Here is a 19369-nt window from a genome sequence, read left to right as displayed (position 1 = left end):
AGCAGTGGAGTGTTCCTAGAGGAAAGCCTGAAGCCTGATGTGCTCTGAGGCTTCTTTCTGCTTCAGTCTCTCCATTTGAATATGCTTCTGTACCTCTTCTTTTTTTCTTTGAGTCAGGGTCTCTATCTGCTGCCCAGGCTGGAGTTCAGTGGTATGATCATAGCTCACTGCAGCCTCCACCTCCTGGGCTCGAGCAATCCTCCTGCCTCAGCTTCCTGAGTAGCTGGGACTACAGGCATGTGCCACTGTGCCTGGTTAATTTTTAAAATTTTTAGAGATAGGGTTTCGCCATGTTGCCCAGGCTGGTCTTTAACTCCTAGGTTCAAGCTATCCCCCGACCCTCGTCCCCCAGCCTGGTCCCCTGCTAGGCCTCCCAACGCACTGGGATTACGGGCATGAGCCACCGTGCCTGGTCTCTTTACCTTTTTTTGAGTGTATGTCCAACTCAAGTGACTTCCCAGTTCATCCGCCATGAATTGTTGGTTTATCCAACCTACACATGCATTTTGAGGGCCTACTGTGCGTACAAAGACATGGGAAGCCAGGCACTCTTTTTCACTTGTTTTTTTTTTTTTTTACCTTGAAGCCCAGCTAAGAACACAGATTCGTTCATGAAATATCTTTTCCTCTGGCTTTACTCATTCTGAGTAAGTAATGAATTCGGCTGAAGCTTCAGTCTTGTTAGGAAAACTGGTTCTAGGAACCAAGGGCATGAGGCCCAATCTCTAGGTTAAGTTAGGTTAAGTTCATTAGGCATAACGTTAGAAAAAAATTAGTTTTTTGTCTGACACCTTTTCCAGTGGGAGAAGCTGGATTGAAAAGTTTTCAACTTGGCTGTGTAATCCAGCATCAGGAAAACTGCTGCCCTCTTCAACCCATGTACATTTTAATCTCCCCTATCCTGGATTCTGCTCAACAGATCAGCCCTAATCCCACACAGGCACAGTGCAATCAGGGATGGTGATATCGCAGGGTTGAAGACAAGAAAGACAGATGTGTGCCTGCACCCAGTTGCTAGAGCGTGGAGGCAATGATGATGGAACAGAAGGCAAGAGGCTGTCATTGTTCACATCACAAGGACCAGAGACACCTTTCCTGGGAAGAGAGCTGACAAACCTTCTGTGGTAAGGGGTGAACATCCTTGGGAAGCCACAGAGAGCAAGGCGCAGTTTTTCATTGATCACCACCTTCAAGATGCTCCCAGAATCGTGCTGTCTAGGAAGCCATTTAAACTGGTGAGAAGAGGATACAGCATTTGACAATGGTTGTTTTGTTTCAAGACACATGCATTAAAAATACATCTGAAATCTGGGACACAAGGAATCCAAATAATGTTATTAAATTTCTTGTCGAAGAAGGTCTCCAGGGAGAGTGGCTCCGCTCTTTACGAAAAACTCGCAGAACTCAACTTGCGTGAACAAAGTGTCTTCGTTTCTTTTCTCTTCTCCCTCTCTCTTTCTGCTTTTTTCATTTCCCACTTTCCTATTTCTCCCCAGGAGACAAAGAAATCTCTAAAGGACTATTAAGTTGCAAATATATCGGAGCCAAAAATAGAAGATGGAGCCTTATAAACATTTTGCATATTTTGGTGTAATTTGTTGAAAATAGTACAAAATATGCTCACAGTTGGCATCTAGAATGCAAATATTAGGAATCCAGTCCCCTGATACATTATGGTTTTTCAGCAGTATAGTGTGGGCTCGTCCAATTGCTATTGTGTGACTTTGTAGTTTGTTGGAGTGTGAATAATATCAGTGACTTGTTTGTACAGTATATTAGGGAGATACATGTCGCCAAGTGTTATTAGCTCCTCTGGAGACTCCAACGGACAAAAAAGCACAGAGTGGAACTCAGGGAGAAACAGATACATATATTTTTAACGTCACTGATGCCAGTTGCTTTTCTGAGCGGTTTCCTTAAAATAAAAACCAGGCCATGGATCAAAGTGTGCACGGGGCTTTCATGTTCCAGAACACGGGGGTTAAGTGGGGAGAGTTTCAATGAGGAGAACTGCAGTGCGTGTTTGAGCTGATGGAATACTCTCCCACCTGGGGCTTCAATGAGCCTGACTGGTTTTACTGCTGACAGTAAATTTGTCTTTCCTTTCCCCTGACAGGTGAGAAGCCATCCTCTCTTGAATGGAGGCTCCCACTGTACATCTGGCACCCACTTCACAGGTGAGCCTTTCCGCTCCTAAATGATGACTGGTAAGAAAAACAAGATGTCTTTCTTGGTTATAAATTTAACTCTTCTGTGATTAGTCTGGGCAATTAGGACACCCCTGGGGTTCAGTCTAGGGCTGAGGCACAAGCTGGAAGTCTGATTAGCTCAGGTCTCTTGATGCTTGTTCCTGGTAGTAAATGCCTGGCACATATAGTATTGATTTTCATTTAGATATCTTAATGTTTCCAGACAATCCCGGCAGATGTGGGCTGAACTCAGATCGGCGGGAGCACCGGTCTGCAATCTGCAAACATTTTTCTTGCCACTTTGTTTCATTTTTCCTAAACTTAACTGATTTGGAATCTGGAGATATAAATGAAAAATGCCGAGTCGGCCTATCCATCACGGCATGCACAAACATCGCCACTGCCCTTCCTAACATCCTATTACCACTGGGTAGTTGGCTAGTCAAACAGGAATAAAAATTACACTGCAAACATCATAAGTTAGGCTTGATTTGTTGAGCAAGTAGCCTGACAATTCGGTAAGAGTTATATACCTCAGCTTCGCTGAAAATCAGGCTTGTTATGGCTCTGGTACGTCTATAAAGATTGTTCATTTCATATAAAACAGCTACCTGCACTGAACGCCCTGAAAGGAAGAATGATGCTGGTTATAAATATAGAGGAAAATCTATTTGTCTGCCCCTTCATGCTGTTAGTAAGTCACACGGAGGGCGTTTCTCGGCAGCAGGGGGAGTTCTGTGCGGCCACCTTCCCCTCTGCCGGGCTGGCCTGGATTGAAGCGTATCATCGCTCTTTGTCATATGAGATAAAGCAGTGAAGTGTGACCGGTGCCACCGCCTTGCTCTCTGCCCACCAGGGGGACGCTAATGATATTGAAAAACTAGACGGCATTGCATTTAAACCAAATGTGAGGGGAAGGCTGTCTGTTGGCCGGCTGGGCTGGATAACAGTTAACGTCAGAAAAGATAAATAGAAATTATTAGAATGGTTTGGAAGGGATTTTTTATAGGGCAGGGTGGTATTCGTTTAAAGATACATTATTGGACTGTTATATCTGATTTCAAGCTGCTGGGTAATTAAAATGATTAACATCCCTTACTCATAGAGTTCAATTCATTAAAGTTTTAAGCACCCTTTGTGCTCAGAATGGGAGGATGGGGCATCCATGTTGACTCACGCCAGGAGTCACTCAATTCGGCCCTATGTTTATTTTCCCTGGTCTTTCAAGCCGTGATGTCCATTTCTAAGCTGCAGGAGCACACTGGGTGGAAAACGTCAGCCTTAAATATTCACTCTGTAGGATCTCTCATTCAGAGAGGAGGAATGGAAGGGAAATAGAGAAACCCAGAAAATTCTGCTAACCCAGTTGTTGGGACCCAGAAAATTCTGCTAAGGATGTCACCCAGGTTCTTCCCAGGGTTTCCTCCAAGTTGCTGGTACTTGGGGAACCTTTGCGATTTGGGGCTTAGCAGGCATGATCAGAACATGTCTAGCCCTCAGGTATGCAGTGTCCACAGAGGATCTAGGCAGAGCACCTATATCTTGCAAACCTGCTGGAGCATGCTGTGGATACAATTCTTACTATTACTTCAATTAAAAGGCACTAAAAATATATTGTTCCTGTGCTGTCTTTCTTAGTTTTGCATTTTGACATATGCAGCACCATGTTGGTGAATAAATGGAATATTTTAAAGAGCACACTCATTGATGGCAGAATAAAAACGCTGTACTCTTTAGGGTACATGCTCTTTTACCAACTCACTCCCCAATATTCGGGGACAGAGAAAGACATAAACTTGTTTTCTCGTCTCCTGCATAAAGTCTGGTCACCAATAGCAGTGATCTGCAAGGCTAGTTGGGAGGCAAACTGATTTTTAAAGGCAAATATATGACTTGAAATTTCTCACCTTTTGGCAGATTGTGGGGAAATTTGACACCAGCACTGCCGAGCTGTGTGACCTTGAGCAAGACAGTTAGCCTCTCTGAACCTCAGTGTCCTTCTCTGTAGGCTGGAGATTGATATATCTTCATTATCAGGGTATGAGACTGTTATAAGTAAGTGCCTGGTACAAAGCTTGGTCCAGCATGGGTGCTTCACACATAATAGCTACTATTGTTAGTATCCATTACGATGTGAATAACAGTGTTACTCTTTTGCACATATTTGAGCATTGTAGACACTGAGAAACAGTGGGAGGTGTGCAAAATGGAGCCACTCTTTCCTAGCCAAGGGCCCCAGGAATGTGACCCGTATGGTAAGCTGGCATTTTCTCAGCTGAAAATGAAGGTGAAGAGTTATCCAGTCATCTCCTTACCCAGATCATTCGCTGACATAGAAACTTCTGGACAAACTAGTTGCAGCCAATACTTCATTTAATTGATGTCAAAAAGCAAGAGAGAGAGAAAGTATGCTCATAAATATTCTTGCAAGAGTGGGTTTTGGGTCAGTGTTTAGGGAAACTGACCGAGTGATGAATGCCAGGGAATATGGGTGGGTCTTCCCACATGTGGGGGTCCCAGGCACAGTCTCTGGGACTCTGCAATTGCTCTGCTTTCCCTGGAGTGGGGGGACCTGAGGCTACTGCTGGCCCACACAGGACACCGCTCCCTGCCCTTTTTCCTGTATCATTACCCTGAATAAAGAGGTCTCCACCAGGTTGGTGGAAATACACACAACGCTGATGTAGCCATCTTTTTTTCAGGGGGGGATGGTGGAACACGCTGACTGGTCTGGGCTATTCAAGGTAAATGCTTGTTTTCCTGGTGAATAACACCTCTCTCCATCTGCAAAGTGGCCTGGTTGGCACAATAAATTATATGCACCCCAAGTGGCAGGCATTTTAGGCATTGGCCCAGGTGACTTGGAAACCCTACTTAAAGTTACAGATTGGGGTCTGGGCATGGTGGCTCAAGCCTGTAATCCCAGCACTTTGGGAGGCCAAGGTGGGCTGATCTCCTGAGGTCAGTAGTTCGAGACTGGCCTGACCAACATGGAGAAACCCCATCTCTACTAAAAATGCAAAATTAGCTGGGCGTGCTGGCGCGTGCCCCTAATCCCAGCTACTCGGGAGGCTGAGGCAGGAGAATCGCTTGAACCTGGGAGGTGGAGGTTGCAGTGAGCTGAGATTGCACCATTGCACTCCAGCCTGGGCAACAGAGTGAGACTCTGTCTCAAAAAAAAAAAAAAAAAAAAAGTTACAGACTGGGAGGAGCGAGATCAAAGAGTCTGTTTCAGGGTTATCTGTGTGCAGCCAAGGCCGTGATCAATACATGTTCTAAGGACAGTAACAGTGATGTGTTTGCTCCTGGGTATTAACTCTATGCTCATCCTAAAAAAAAAGGAATGTTATAAAAAAAAGTCACTTAAAGTGTGTACAAGTGTTTACTTCTGGGGAAAAAAGCTCATTTTAACTCTTGAGACCTAGTTTATTGGTAAATTAAAAAAAATAAAGTCAAGGCTCACATCTATTTTATGACTTGTTGTTCAAGTTGTTCTGCTCTGAAATTCTTCAGAATGGCTTTGGTGAGTGTCAGATCAAAGTCTACATTTATTACATCAGAAGAGCTGTTTCTGCATGGACTTGGCAGTTGTCTAAAAGAATATCAGAAATTAAGAAGAATGGAGCATAAGTAAACAATGATTCTCTTTCACCCTTTGTTTGGAGAGAGTTTTTCCTTGGGAAAAAATGTAGCTGTCTCATATCCATGTCATTCTAATCAAAATCACAGTCTCACATGTTGTGTTTCCAAAGTCAGTTTCCAAGCTGGGATGCCGTTGGGTGGAGGCTGTGTGGGTGGGTTGGCCATGGGAATGCTCCCTTTCCCCTGCTTGGATGCCCCACATCCCTGACCACGTATTTCCACTGCCACAAGCTCACATGATGTGGTCACATCATGAAACTGAGAAAAGCCAAGGACCTTATCCAGTCTTTTTTTTTTTTTTTTCGAGACGGAGTCTTGCTCTGTCGCCCAGGCTGGAGTGCAGTGGCGCCATCTTGGCTCACTGCAAGCTCCGCCTCCCGGGTTCACGCCATTCTCCCGCCTCACTGCAAGCTCCGCCTCCCGGGTTCACGCCATTCTCCTGCCTCACTGCAAGCTCCGCCTCCCGGGTTCACGCCATTCTCCTGCCTCAGCCTTCCGAATAGCTGGGACTACAGGTGCCCGCCACCACGCCCGGCTAATTTTTTGTATTTTTAGTAGAGACGGGGTTTCACCATGTTAGCCAGGATGGTCTCAATCTCCTGACCTTGTGATCCGCCCGCCTCGGCTCCCCAATTATCCAGTCTTACAGGGGCCATGCACGAACACCAGAATGGAGGACTTCTTTCCTCTCTCTCTTTTATTTTTTTTAGAGACAGTGTCTCACTTTGTCGCCCAGGCTCAAGTGTCTGTACTCAGTGCCTAACATGGTGGTGGGTGTGCTGCCTGGACTGAGTGAGGTTGCGTTGAGTGACGGAGCAGTCATGATATGACCTTTTTCTGTGTGTGTTATTTTAGAGGTGGAAAAGGGTGGCCTGAGTCGTCTTAACTTCCTTCTTGGTGTTCCCATTGATTGTGGGATTCTGGTGAGGCCATGGACAGATTCTTTGCAACATGTATGCCTGGCCCTTCTGGTAGGGTGGCCATACACACTGACTGGTCTGGGTCAGTCAAGGTAAACACTTGTTTTCGTGGTATAACCACACACCTCTCTGTCTGCAAAGTGGTCCAGTTGACACAACAAATTATATGATCACCCCAGGTGGCAGGCAATCACGACTCACTGCAGCTTCAACCTCACTTGATAAGTGATCCTCCTGCCTGAGTCTCCTGAGTCACTGGGACTACAAGGCACATGCCAGTATGCTCAGCTAATTTTTGGAGGTTTTTATAGAGACAAGGATCTTGCTATGTTGCCCAGGCTGGTCTTGAACTCCTGGGCTCAAGTGATCCTTCCACCTCAGCCTCCCAAAGTGCTTTGATTAGAACAATGAGTTGCTGTGCCAGGCCCTCTTTCTCCTCATTAACACATTCACTCTGATGTGAACACAGTCACCTTTATTCCAGGGGCCCTGAGATGTGTGTCTGGGCAGTGTGCTAGCGTGTACTCAGCTCTCAAGCTGTGCTTTGCTGCTTCTTAGCTGTGCTCCTTCAGGCCCATCCCTTTCCTTCTTGTTCCGATTCTCTCACCTTCTCATGAGCACTATTAGGCCTGGATTATGTGTGAGGTTTGTTACCAGAAGAGTGGGGAATGGTTTCCCATGACACCATATGGGTTTGGAACCCTTGCTGTATGTAGTAGCTGCTGAATGAGTGCTTAACAAATGAACGGACACATCGATTGATGAAGGAATACAAGGATAACACAAGGCAGTGGCTGGTTGCTGGTGCTCCCTGTGCCTGGTACAGATGGTGGAGCCTGGGTTGGCTCACCCATTCAGAATGCAACACAGGTGACGCCAGCTGCAGGGTTTCACATCCAAAGGGCCAGGCATACATGTTGCAAAGAGTCTGTCCACGGCCTCGCCAGAATCCCCCAACCCCTCAATCCCACAGAATTCACAATCCCACAAGCATGGAGTTAAGATGACTCAGGCCACCCTTTTCCGCCTCTAGAATCACAAAACAAATGAGGAAGTCATAACGTGACTGCTTCCTCATGAGTGAGGAAGCAACTTCACTGAGCTCAGGCTGCATACCCACCGCCGTGCTAGCCACTGGGGTACTGAAATGCAGAGCCATATTGCCCACCCTCAAGAGCTGGAGGGAAAGTTAAGATGTAAATGATTACCATGAACAATGCAAGTGGCAGAGTCTGTAGCTGATACCTTCCTTTGCCTGTCAGCACTCACCCCTTTCCTTTCTCCTCCCTGTTCTCAGCCCCAGGTGGCTGATGTGCATGATTATATCAAGGGGTCCTGGGCCACATGCCCTCTGGTTGCTTTCTGACAAAGGGGAACCCTGGCAAGAGCCTGGAGGGAGGAAGAGAGGGACTGAGGTGAGAGTATTTCATCAGCTGAGTCTCTCTCCCTCTGCAGTGGCCTTGGGGTAGTTTCTCCCTGGACCGAAAGTCTCTGCTATTCTCAAAACAATGCAGGATTCTCTCCTTCCAGGCCCCGGGGACTTCTTCTTTTCTCTTTCTGTTAGGTCCAGACAACAAACACTTATCACTTTGTAGTCTACCCCTTTGTGCATAAACTCTCTCTGGATTATCTTCCCTGGGATGCACCATCTGTTTGGTGCTGGGATCCTGACTGAGAGCAGGCCACTGGGGAGTAGAGGTCCCTAAGGGACATCTGAGGAAGGAGAGGACACAGGACATGGAATGGGGTGAAGGAGCGCTTTAAGGGCCAGTTGGCATTTGAGCTGCCCATGGAAGGTTGATAAGGATTTTCAATGGGGAGGATGAGGGAAAGGGCATTTCACTCGGACAGTATGGTGCTGGGCTGTGAGGCAAGGACACAATGAATGTATTATATGGGTCAATTTCTTGCAAAACCAAAGAGGATAAATGAGAGTGATGGGGAATAGGAATGGACGGTCATGCTGGCTTGCATTTTGGTAGGGGAGATAAAGAAACCTCTAAAGGTACACTAAGCATGAGGTTTTCCATGGAAATATCCAAGGGAATGTATATAGGGGAAAATCTGTGTCCACACTGGAAATCAGGGAAGGTAGCCAGCCACATCACAACAGTTTGACAACATTTCTATGAAATGTAGAGCTCAAAGCAGCAGACCAGTGATGTGCCTGTCCATCATTGGCAGCATTCATATGAACAATTTACCTGGAAAGGAGTTAAGTAGGAGACCACTAACAAGGGGTGGGGGCAATAGGGCTGTGAGACAGGCAGGGTGGGACCAATCCAGGTTCCCAGCAGTGCGGAGAGTGAGGAGGAGCCTGGGTTTGAATCCCAGGCTGACTACTTATTAGCTATGTAATTGGGCAAGTTATGTATCCGCTAGGTGTCTCAGTTTCATCATCTGTAAAATGGGTTCAGTGAGAATCCTCGCCTAATAGGTTTGATGTGATGGTTGATTGAGGTGATCCTTGTAGAGTGTGCAGACTAGAACCTGATTCAGGGAAGAACTCAACGGATGCTGCTTGGAGTTGCTAATACCCGTGCCCCTGAGTCATGTGTTAACACTGAGAATTCCACCCTTGTGTTCATTCCTAGATCCATGAACTAGAAGATGCTTTCTTATAACTCAGAGAAAAGAGATGAAAATGAATCAAAGAACAGGAAGGAGACAAGCTCAGGAGGTAAGTCCAGAAAATTCAAATCACATGCGCTAGAAATTCCAGAAGGAAATAGCAGAGCAGACCAAAAAAACAAAAAAAAAGTATTTGAGCTCAATAAAAACTTTAGCTTTTAGATGAAAGTTCACTGACTACCTGAGAACCAGTCATAATTAACGAACAGCTCCCCATGGAGATAGTGCTCCGTGACATTTTTGAAGTTCAAGAGTAGACAATACAAGTCAGGAAGAAGGGGCAGAAATTAAGTTGCTATCTGAATTTGCTTCCGTGATGCTAAATGACAGGAGGCCAGGCAGAATATAGAGATTTGCAGAAAGATGATTGCTTCTCAATAATGGTACAGAAAGAGCTGAGTAGAAAAATCTAGAAGATGAGCATTTGTCCCACTCTTTTCAACAACCATCATCGTGAAAAAGGGCTTGTTCCAGATCGACATAAAATAAGGGAATAGCCACCCAGATTGCATCTATTCTGGGCAAACTCACTTTAAAAGACTGTTGGGGTAATTTGAGTACAGCTTGGGCATTTAATGGTTGTATTAGTCCATTCTCACACTGCTGATAAAGACACACACGAGACTGGGTAACTTATAAAGGAAGACAGGTTTAAAGGACTCACAGTTCCATGTGGCTGGGGAAGCCTCACAATCATGGCAGAAGGCAAAAGGCACATTTTACATGGCAGCAGGCAAAAGAGAGAATGGGAGCCAAGTGAAAAAGGAAACCCCTTCTAAAACCATCAGATTTCATGAGACTTATTCAGTGCCACAAGAACAGTATGGGGGAAACCACCCCCATGATTCAATTATCCCCCACCAGATGCCTCCCCCAACACGTGGGAATTATGGAAGCTACAATTCAAGATGAGATTTGTGTCAGGACACAGCCAAACCATATCAATGATATTACAGTTTAATGCCATGGACAAGTAGACATTTATTTATTGAATAAAAGCACGTTGCAAAACAATGTACACAGTATAATCTTACTTTGATAAAATGCACATCTATGTGCATAGCAATAGATCTGAGAGGACATCATCTGAGTGTTAACAGTGGTAATCTCTTAAGTAGTGGAAATATGGTGGTTTTATTATCTTACTTTTGCTTATCTATATTTTCTAATTTTCTACTGTGTACATATACTGCCTTTGTAAAAATAAAAGGTTATTTTTAATTGAAAACACAATTTTACATCCTCTCAGACTATCATTCCTGAGACAACCTTGCAGATTTTGAAATATGAAAGTACTTAGGAAGTATACCACCCATGTGCCCTTCATTTAAAAAAACTCAAAGAAGTGCTCCAGCTGAATGAAGGGCATATAAATAATACAGAACTCAAGAAATGGGAAGATGTAGTGTAAATGAAATGGCACAAAGCACTAAAAAGGAAACAATATTTATTCAGAATAATTGTGTTAAATATGACTATGGAGTTTATGGCAAAGGTGAAAAATAAGTTATTTAGTGGAAATATTTAAATTCCATATATATCAACTAAGATTGGGAATACAGAGTGTATGGTATTAAGAGGGTACACAGAATTATCATTTTACATAAGACGTTCACAGAATTTATCATTTTACATAAGGGTGAATAGAGAGATATTGTACATTTTCAATGTTGATAAGTAGGAAAAAATATATTTTCTCAAAATTTTAGTCCAACCATGTGAGTATAGTAATAAGATGCTTAATTTCCATATTACTAATTATTTTGAAAAGAACAAACGAAACTAGGTCCACAAACAAAAGTTTAAAAAAATACCCACAAGTGCCGGGCGCTGTGGCTCACTCCTGTAATCCCAGCCCTTTGGGAGGCCGAGGCGGGTGCATCACGAGGTCAGGAGATCGGGACCATCCTGGCTAACACGGTGAAACCCCGTCTCTACTAAAAATACAAAAAATTAGCCGGGAGTGGTGGCGGGCGCCTGTAGTCCCAGCTATTCGGGAGGCTGAGGCAGGAGAATGGAGTGAACCCAGGAGGCGGAGCTTGCAGTGAGCAGAGATTGTGCCACTGCACTCCAGCCTAGGCCACAGAGCGAGGCTCTGTCTCAAAAACAAACAAACAAACAAACAAACGAACAAAAAACAAACCCATAAGTAATAAGCAGAAAACAAGTGTTAAATAAGGAGGTAGAAGAAAGACCAATCCTATCAAATATGACAAAAATCATGAATCAGCTATTCTTTCTATAACAGCCTCTGGAAAGATGTTTCCTGATTAAATGGGAGGTGAATCAAAATCTGTAAGTCAGGAATAGAGAGTATGAGCTATAAAAAGTCTAAAATAAGAACAGAAATCCAGCTAAATGTTTAAGTCTATATAATTGGGGTCAACGTGGCTCTTATACAAAATGCAAAATAATGCGCAATACATAAAATAACAATTGCTAAAAATGACAATAGTTTGGGCCTAAATATTTCTAATGAAGAAAGCTAAAAAGGGTGGAGAAGAACAATATTCATATTCTCATTTTACAAAGATGATCTAAACATAGTATCTCCTGTGTTCAGTTCATGTAGAACCAACAATTATAAAAATAAAGGTAAGTTGGCCAGGCGCGGTGGCTCATTTCTGTAATCCCAGCATTTTGGGAGGCCGAGGCAGGCAGATCACCTGAGGTCAGGAATTGGAGACCAGCCTGGCCAACATGGTGAAAACCTGTCTCTACCAAAAATACAAAAATTAGCTGGCCATGGTGGCACTTGCCTGTAGTCCCCTCTACTCGGGAGGCTGAGGCAGAAAAATCGCTTGAACCTGGGAGGCAGAGGTTGCAGTGAGCTGAGATGGTGCCACTGCACTCCAGCCTGGGAGACAGAGCGAGACTCTGTCTCATAAATAAAAAAATAAAAATAAATAAATAAATAAATAAAAATAAAGGTAAGTTGTCTTTTATTTCTTTTTGTTTAACTTTATGAAAGTATAACACACACACAGAAAAGGACTGTACGATCAGCTCAATGAATTTGCACACAATGAACTCAGCTGTGCAATAAGCACTGTAGATCAATAGGAAGAATATGACTAAAGCCTAGAGGATACTTCTTGCTTCCCTCCCAAGAAGGAAGTTTCTGCCCCCGCCAAGGGTAATCACTATCCAGACTCTTGTTAAAAATAATTTTGAGTCATAGAGTATGCATTTATTCTTCCAGATTCTATCCCTCAACATTATGTTTGTAAGATTTCTTTGGAGAAGGCAGTTGTCGATTTTCTGTTTTCTCTGCTGGAGGGCACCCCATTGTATGATGCATCACAATTTCCTTATCCACTCGACTGTTGATGGCATTTCAGGAGTTTCCAGTTTTTGATTAATATGAATGGCACTGCCATGGATCTACTAATACTTTTTTTTGTTAAAAATATCTGTGCATTTTGGTTGCATATGCACTTAGGAGTAGAATGGCTCAGGCAAAGATACACAGATGGTCAGGTTCAGTAGATACTGCCAAATACTTTTCCAAAATATTGCAATTTTCACCATCAAGAAGGGTGCATGAGAGTTCCAGTTCGTCAATATACATCAGCATTTTCTATTCTTTCAATTTTAGCCACTGTGATGATTAGAGCATTGTATTTTAATTTTAATTTACACTTCCCTGTTGACATTTTACATTTCCCTGACTAGTATTAAATGCCTTTTTATGTGTTTATTGGTCAGTTAGAAGTCTTTTTGTGAAGTATCTGTTCATGTCTTTGGATCATTTATCTATTTAAAAAATCTTTTTTTCAAATTAACTAGTAAGAGTTCCAAATACATATTTCGATAAAAGACCTTTGCTGCAGATGTGTGTGTGTGTATATGTGTGTGTGTGTGTTTCTTCTACCATGCTGTGATTGGCCTTCTTATTCTTCGTATTTGTGGTGTGTGTGTCTCCTTATTAAGAATTTGTGTGTACTTCACAAGGTCAAGAGATAGAGACCATCTGGCTAACATGGTGAAACCCCATCTCTACTAAAAATACAAAAATTAGCTGGATGTGGTGGTGCACACCTGTAGACCCAGCTACTCAGGAGGCTGAGGCAGGAGAATCTCTTGAACCTGGGAGGCGGAGGTTGCATTGAGCCGAGATGGTGCCACTGCACTCCAGTCTGGCAACAGCAAAACTCCATCTCAAAAAAAAAAAAAAAAAGAATTTGTGTGTACTCACATTTACAAGATGTTTTTCTCTTAAAGTTTTACTGTTTAACATTTTACATTTAGAGCTGCAGTCCATCTGGAATTGATTTTTGTGTATGATGTGAGATAGGGGTCAAGATAAATTTTTTTCTCTTCTAGATATTCAATTAGCTTAGCACCATTTATTGAAAAGGCTATACTATGGAGTCGATTTTTCATAAATCAGGTGGCTGAATATTGGTGTGTTTTGTTTCTGAACTCTTTCTTCTATTTCACTTGGGGTTTTTTGATCTATCTTTGCACTAATATCACACTGACCTATTTATTATAGCTTTATTAAAAGTCTTAATATGTGGTAATGTGAGTTTTTCAGATTTTTTTTTCTGCCTTACAATTTCCTTGGCTATCGTAGGCCCTTTGAATTTTCATAAACATTTAAGAGTCATCTTGTAAATTTATATATAAACACACACACACCCCTCAGCTTAGATTTTTGGGGGATCATAGTACATTTGCAGAGCAATAGGGCAATTTGGGAAGCTTTGTGTCTTTACAAATCAAATCTTCCATTAATTTAGATTTCCCTTTGGTTTCTCTCAATAATAATTTGTAGTTTTTAGTGAAGATGTCTTGCACATTTTTATTAGATTTATTTCTAGATATTTATTGTACTTTGATGCTAATGCAAGCATTAATTTTTAATATTTTATTTTCTGTTTGTTGATGGTATATAGAAATAAAATTGATTTTTGTATATTTCCTGGTATTTAGCACCTTTCCTAGGTTCTATGTTAATTCTAATTGTATATAGATTGTTTTGGATTTTCTTTGTACACAGTCATGTCATCTGTAAATAATGGTAATATTTTCCCCCAAAATTGACGTGTCTTATATTTATTTTTCTTGCTTTATTGCACTGGTTAGAACCTCCATTAAAATGTTTAGTAGAATTAATAAAATTGGGCATGCTTTTTGTCATTTATGATCTCTAGGAGTATATATTTGCTATAGGTATGTTTTTAATCAATATTATTTATCAGGTTAAGGAAGCTCTCTTGTATTTCTAGTTTTTTAAGAAAATTTGTTTTTAAATAATGAATAAGTAATGTATTATTATTTTTCCTTTCCTCCTTTTAATCCAAAGGTAAGGATTTGAAGAATGAACTAAAAACCAAAACGTCTGTATATCTAAGTAGAGAAAATAAGGTGCAAAAATTATAATGGCTAGGACAGTTTTTGTTCTTTCCACCTTTGAATATGAGATCTAACACATAGCATTTGCTCAAAAAACGTTTGTTAAATGAATGAATTTTTTTCAGCGATCAAAACCAAATAGAAATAGAGGCTTTTTACTGCTTAGGAGAAACAACAAAATCAAATTTTCAGAGAAAAAGTAAGAATAATGGGATAGGCAAGGGCATGCTAGGAATATATAAACCAAAGAAAGATGCATTGACAATATTAGGTACTGGGAAAATAAAATGTAAAATAAAAAAATTTAACGGACTATAGTTATCTTACTTCAATAAAAGATCCACTTTATTATAAACTTAGAGTAACCATGAACTTTTATGCCCCACTTAACAACCTCTAAATATATAAAGCAATTTTTAAAGTTGTTATTGGAAAACCAAAATTATAGTGAACAATTAAAACTGACCATTCAGTCTTTGGCAAAGCAAGAACCATATTAAGTAAGAATATAGAAAAATTGATTATGTGATTCATCTTTGTTATTATAAAATTCATCTTGATTTGCTTGACAAATGTGTAGAACTTATAAGGAACATATAAATGTTTTTAATATCTTTAAAATGGTCATAGAACTTTTCACCACGTTTTATCATAGTGACCTATACAGGGCTGTGGTGGTAGATTCTGATATGGTTTGGCTGTGTCCCCACTCAAATCTCATCTTGAATTGTAGCTCCCATAATGCCCATGTGTTGTGGGAGAGACCCAGTGGGAGGTAATTGAATCGTGGGGGGGTTTCCCCCATACTGTTCTTGTGGTAGTGAATAAGATCGGATGGTTTTATAAGGGGAAACCCCTTTCTCTTGGCTTTCATTCTCTCTTTCCTGCTGCCATGTAAGATGTGACTTGCCTTCTGCCATGATTGTGAGGCCTCCCCAACCATGTGGAACTGTGAGTTCATTAAACTTCTTTTTGTTTATAAATTACCCAGTCTTGGTCATTTATTAAATGCCTTTTTATGTGTTTATTGGTCAGTTAGAAGTCTTTTTGTGAAGTATCTGTTCATGTCTTTGGACCATTTATCTATTTAAAAAATCTTTTTTTTCAAATTAACTAGTAAGAGTTCCAAATACATAAGGTGAGTAGAGAGATATTGTACATTTTCAATGTTGATAAGTAGGAAAAAATATATTTTCTACTTACATAAGGGTAAGTACATACATGATTTACATAAGGGTGAGTAGAGAGATACTGTACATTTTCAATGTTGGGGGAAACCACCCCCATGATTCAATTATCCCCCACCAGATCCCTCCCCCAACACATGGGAATTATGGAAGCTACAATTCAAGATGAGATTTGTGTCAGGACACAGCCAAACCATATCAATGATATTACAGTTTAATGCCATGGACAAGTAGACATTTATTTATTGAATAAAAGCACGTTGCAAAACAATGTACACAGTATAATCTTACTTTGATATTTAGAGGTTGTCTTTATCCACAGTGTGAAAACGGATTAATACGGATTCCATTAGCAGAAGCAGTTTTGGTGGGAAAAAGATGAAGGGTGAAGAGGACTTTTACCTTAAAACAATGAAGGTGCAGTTGTTTACACTCCACTTTTCTTAGATCCAGTAGTGATGACCAGATGGAAGTACAAACAAAAGAAAAAAAGATAAAACAAATACACAAAAAAATCCTATAGAAAGTTGAATATAAAGGAGTAGGGAGCAGGTCTTCAACCAGGGTGAAAAGGTATTCTGAATCAGAGTGGATAGTAGTATGCTTGTGCATGAATAATTCAAAAATAGCATGGACCAGAATGTGCAGCAAGAGATTGGCAAGGAGGTGGAAGGTAGGTGGCCTGAGAGGTTCCTGGCTCAGAGACAACCTGGCTGCCAGAGAACAGGGGAGTAGAGTTGGTCTAGAAGTAGGTGGATTTGTTAGAGGTCATTGTACAACCTAAGGATGGTCCTTTCCTGTTTCTTCATGCTGAGTTGAATTCAGGTTGCCGGAATTTATTTCTCAGGGAGAGGTAAAGGGGACCCTTACACCAAAACACAGGCAAGAAAACAAACAAACAAACAGAACATATTTCCTGAAAAAGGCTATGTCTTTCTGTTTGAATGATAATGCATAGGACTGACTGAACTCCTCATTTTGGTAGGTATCAGGTGTCTCCTCCCCCCAGCTTCCCCTGACTTACCCGCTCTTCCAACCCCCTCCTCACCTAATCCAAAACCTGTTATTCAATTTTTTTTCTGCCGTTCTCTGCCTCCCAAAGAACTCTTAGCAGAATCTTCACTTGGAGAACTTGCCTTGCAGGAAGCTCACCCACCTACCTCACCCTTCTTATCTATGAGTAGACAACCAAGGATCATCAGGGATGTGTGTGTGTGTGTGTGTGTGTGTGTGTGTGTCTGTGTAGCAGGTATAAGAGAAAGGCCAATGTAAGATCAAGATAAAACAAATGTTCTGAAAGCACATTCAATGTCTTTCAAGAAGAGGTTACATTCAAGAACAAGAATAGTAGCCTAGGGAGAAGGATCACTCAGAAAACAGAAAATGTCTTAGAGATTAAAATAATGATTGCCAAAATAAAAGAAGCAATAAAAGGTCTAGAAAGAGGAGAAATTATAAGATGAGAGATAAGAGAAATAAAGGATCAATCCCAAGAGGTCTAATCCCTATTATTGGATGTACTAGCAGCAGAAAACAGAAGATGCTGAGAAAGAAAAAAATGGTCAGGAAACAATAGAAGAAACCGCCCCCAAAGGATAGTAGTCTTTATATTGGAGAAGTTCTCTGAGTTCTCAGAACAGCAATGAAAAAGACATTATGGCTGGATTTATCATGCAGCAATCCCAAGGCGCTGGGAGTAGGGTGTGGAGAACAGGCCTGGGAACACTGCAGCTCTCAGTAAGGGTTTGTTAACATCATTGTCATAAAAATTAAAACAAGAGAAAAAAGTCACCTCATGAGAATCAGACTATGATTTTAGTTTTCAAAAGTAACACTTGCATGCTAGAAGACAATGCTTTCGACATTTGGAGGAGAAGAAATAGTGGGACCGAAAATCCCATGCGTAGTTTAGCCATCACTCAAAAGTGGAATTTGGTCCAAGGACAAAGACTCAGTGAAGACTCAGAAAGCTGATCTGCTAAGCACCCTCTTAATCAATCAGCTTTATGGAAGTAAGATTTACATAGAATCAAAGTTTCCATATTTAATCTTGGAATTTGATGAGTTTTGACGCATGCTTGATTATGACACAGAACAGTTCCATTACTCCAAAAAGGTTTCTTCTACTGGTTTTTGTTCTGAGAATTTCATAGAAATGGAATCATGGCAAATATTGTCTTCTGGGGCTTCTTTCCCTTGGTGTAACACTTTTGAGATTCATCCATATTGTTTAGTGGATGAGTAATTCATTCCTTTTTCTTGCTGTGTAGTATTCTATTGTAAGACCATAGGAGAATGCGCTTTTCTATCACCGGAAGAGGCGTGTTTGGGTTGCTTCCAGTTTTGAGATATTATGCCCTGATCATCTGTATACTAGTCTTTGTGTGAATGAATGTTCCTTTGCGTTTAAGTAAATATCTAGGTGTGAAATGGCTGCACTGCATAGAAACATATGTTTAATTTTATAAGAAACTATCACACTCTTTTCCAAAGTGGCTTTTCCACTTTGTATTCTCATCAGTAAAGGATGAGGATTCCAGTCGCTTTATATTTTGGGCAGTATTTGGCATTTAATTTTTTTTTATTTCCATAGTTTCAGGAATACAAGAGGTTTTTGGTTACATGGATGATTTGTATAGTGGTGAAGTCTGGGCTTTTAGTGTACCAATTACCCAAATAGTGGACATTGTACTAAATAGGTAATTTTTTATCTCTCATCCCCTCCTACCCTCCCCTCTTCTGAGTCTCCAATGTCCATTATACAACTTTGTATGCCTTTGGGTATCCATAGTTTAGCACCCACTTATAAGTGAGAACATGCAATATTTGTTTTTTTTTTGTGTTGTTGTTCCTGAGTTACTTCAGTTAGGATAATGGCCTCCTGTTTCATCCAAGTTGTTGCTAAATACATTATTTCATTCCCTTTTATGGCTGAGTAGTATTCCATGATGTGTGTATACCGTGTTTTCTTTATCCACTCATTGGTTGATGGGCACTTAGGTTGATTGTATGTCTTTTCAGTTGTGAATTGTGCAGCAACAAAAATGCCTCCAGGTGTCTTTTTGGTACAGTGACTTCTTTTCCTTGGGGTGCATGCCCAGTAGTGGGATTGCTGGATCAAATGGTAGATCTACTTTTAGTTCTTTGAGAAATCTTCATACTGTTTTTCATAAAGGTTGTACTAACTTACATTCCCACCAACAGTATATAAATGTTCCCTTTTCACAGCCTCCACGCCAACATTTATTTGTTTTTGACTTTATAATGGCCATTCTGGCTGGGCACTTGGCATTTTTTACACCATTCTAATAGGTGTATGATGGTAACTCACTTTGATTTTAATTTTCATTTCCCTAATGTCTAATGATGTTGCACTTTTTTTCTTATGCTGATTTGCCATCTCTAAACATTCTTTTGTGAAACGACAATTAAAAAATTT

The 19369-nt window shown here is 41.2% G+C and overlaps 1 long non-coding RNA gene across 2 annotated transcripts in view; it reads left to right on the top strand.

Moving 5' to 3' along the window:
* Window positions 1-942: 942 nt before the first annotated feature.
* LOC101142012 (uncharacterized) overlaps window positions 943-19369 on the top strand; it is a 35680-nt gene continuing 17253 nt past the window's right edge. The window contains exons 1-5 of one of the 2 annotated variants that reach the window (XR_010132154.1): window positions 1130-1235; window positions 2117-2177; window positions 4107-4227; window positions 9346-9431; window positions 16253-16347. This is a non-coding gene — a long non-coding RNA (uncharacterized lncRNA). Of the gene's footprint in view, window positions 1236-2116; window positions 2178-4106; window positions 4228-9345; window positions 9432-16252; window positions 16348-19369 lie in introns of both variants that reach the window. The other variant, XR_010132155.1, reaches the window with a different exon arrangement.

The sequence above is a fragment of the Gorilla gorilla genome, chromosome 20, assembly GCF_029281585.2.
Source record: "Gorilla gorilla gorilla isolate KB3781 chromosome 20, NHGRI_mGorGor1-v2.1_pri, whole genome shotgun sequence".
In the NCBI taxonomy this organism is placed as follows: domain Eukaryota; kingdom Metazoa; phylum Chordata; class Mammalia; order Primates; family Hominidae; genus Gorilla; species Gorilla gorilla.
The sequence above is the reverse complement of the archived record's forward strand: the minus strand, read 5'-3'. Positions and strand labels throughout refer to the sequence as shown.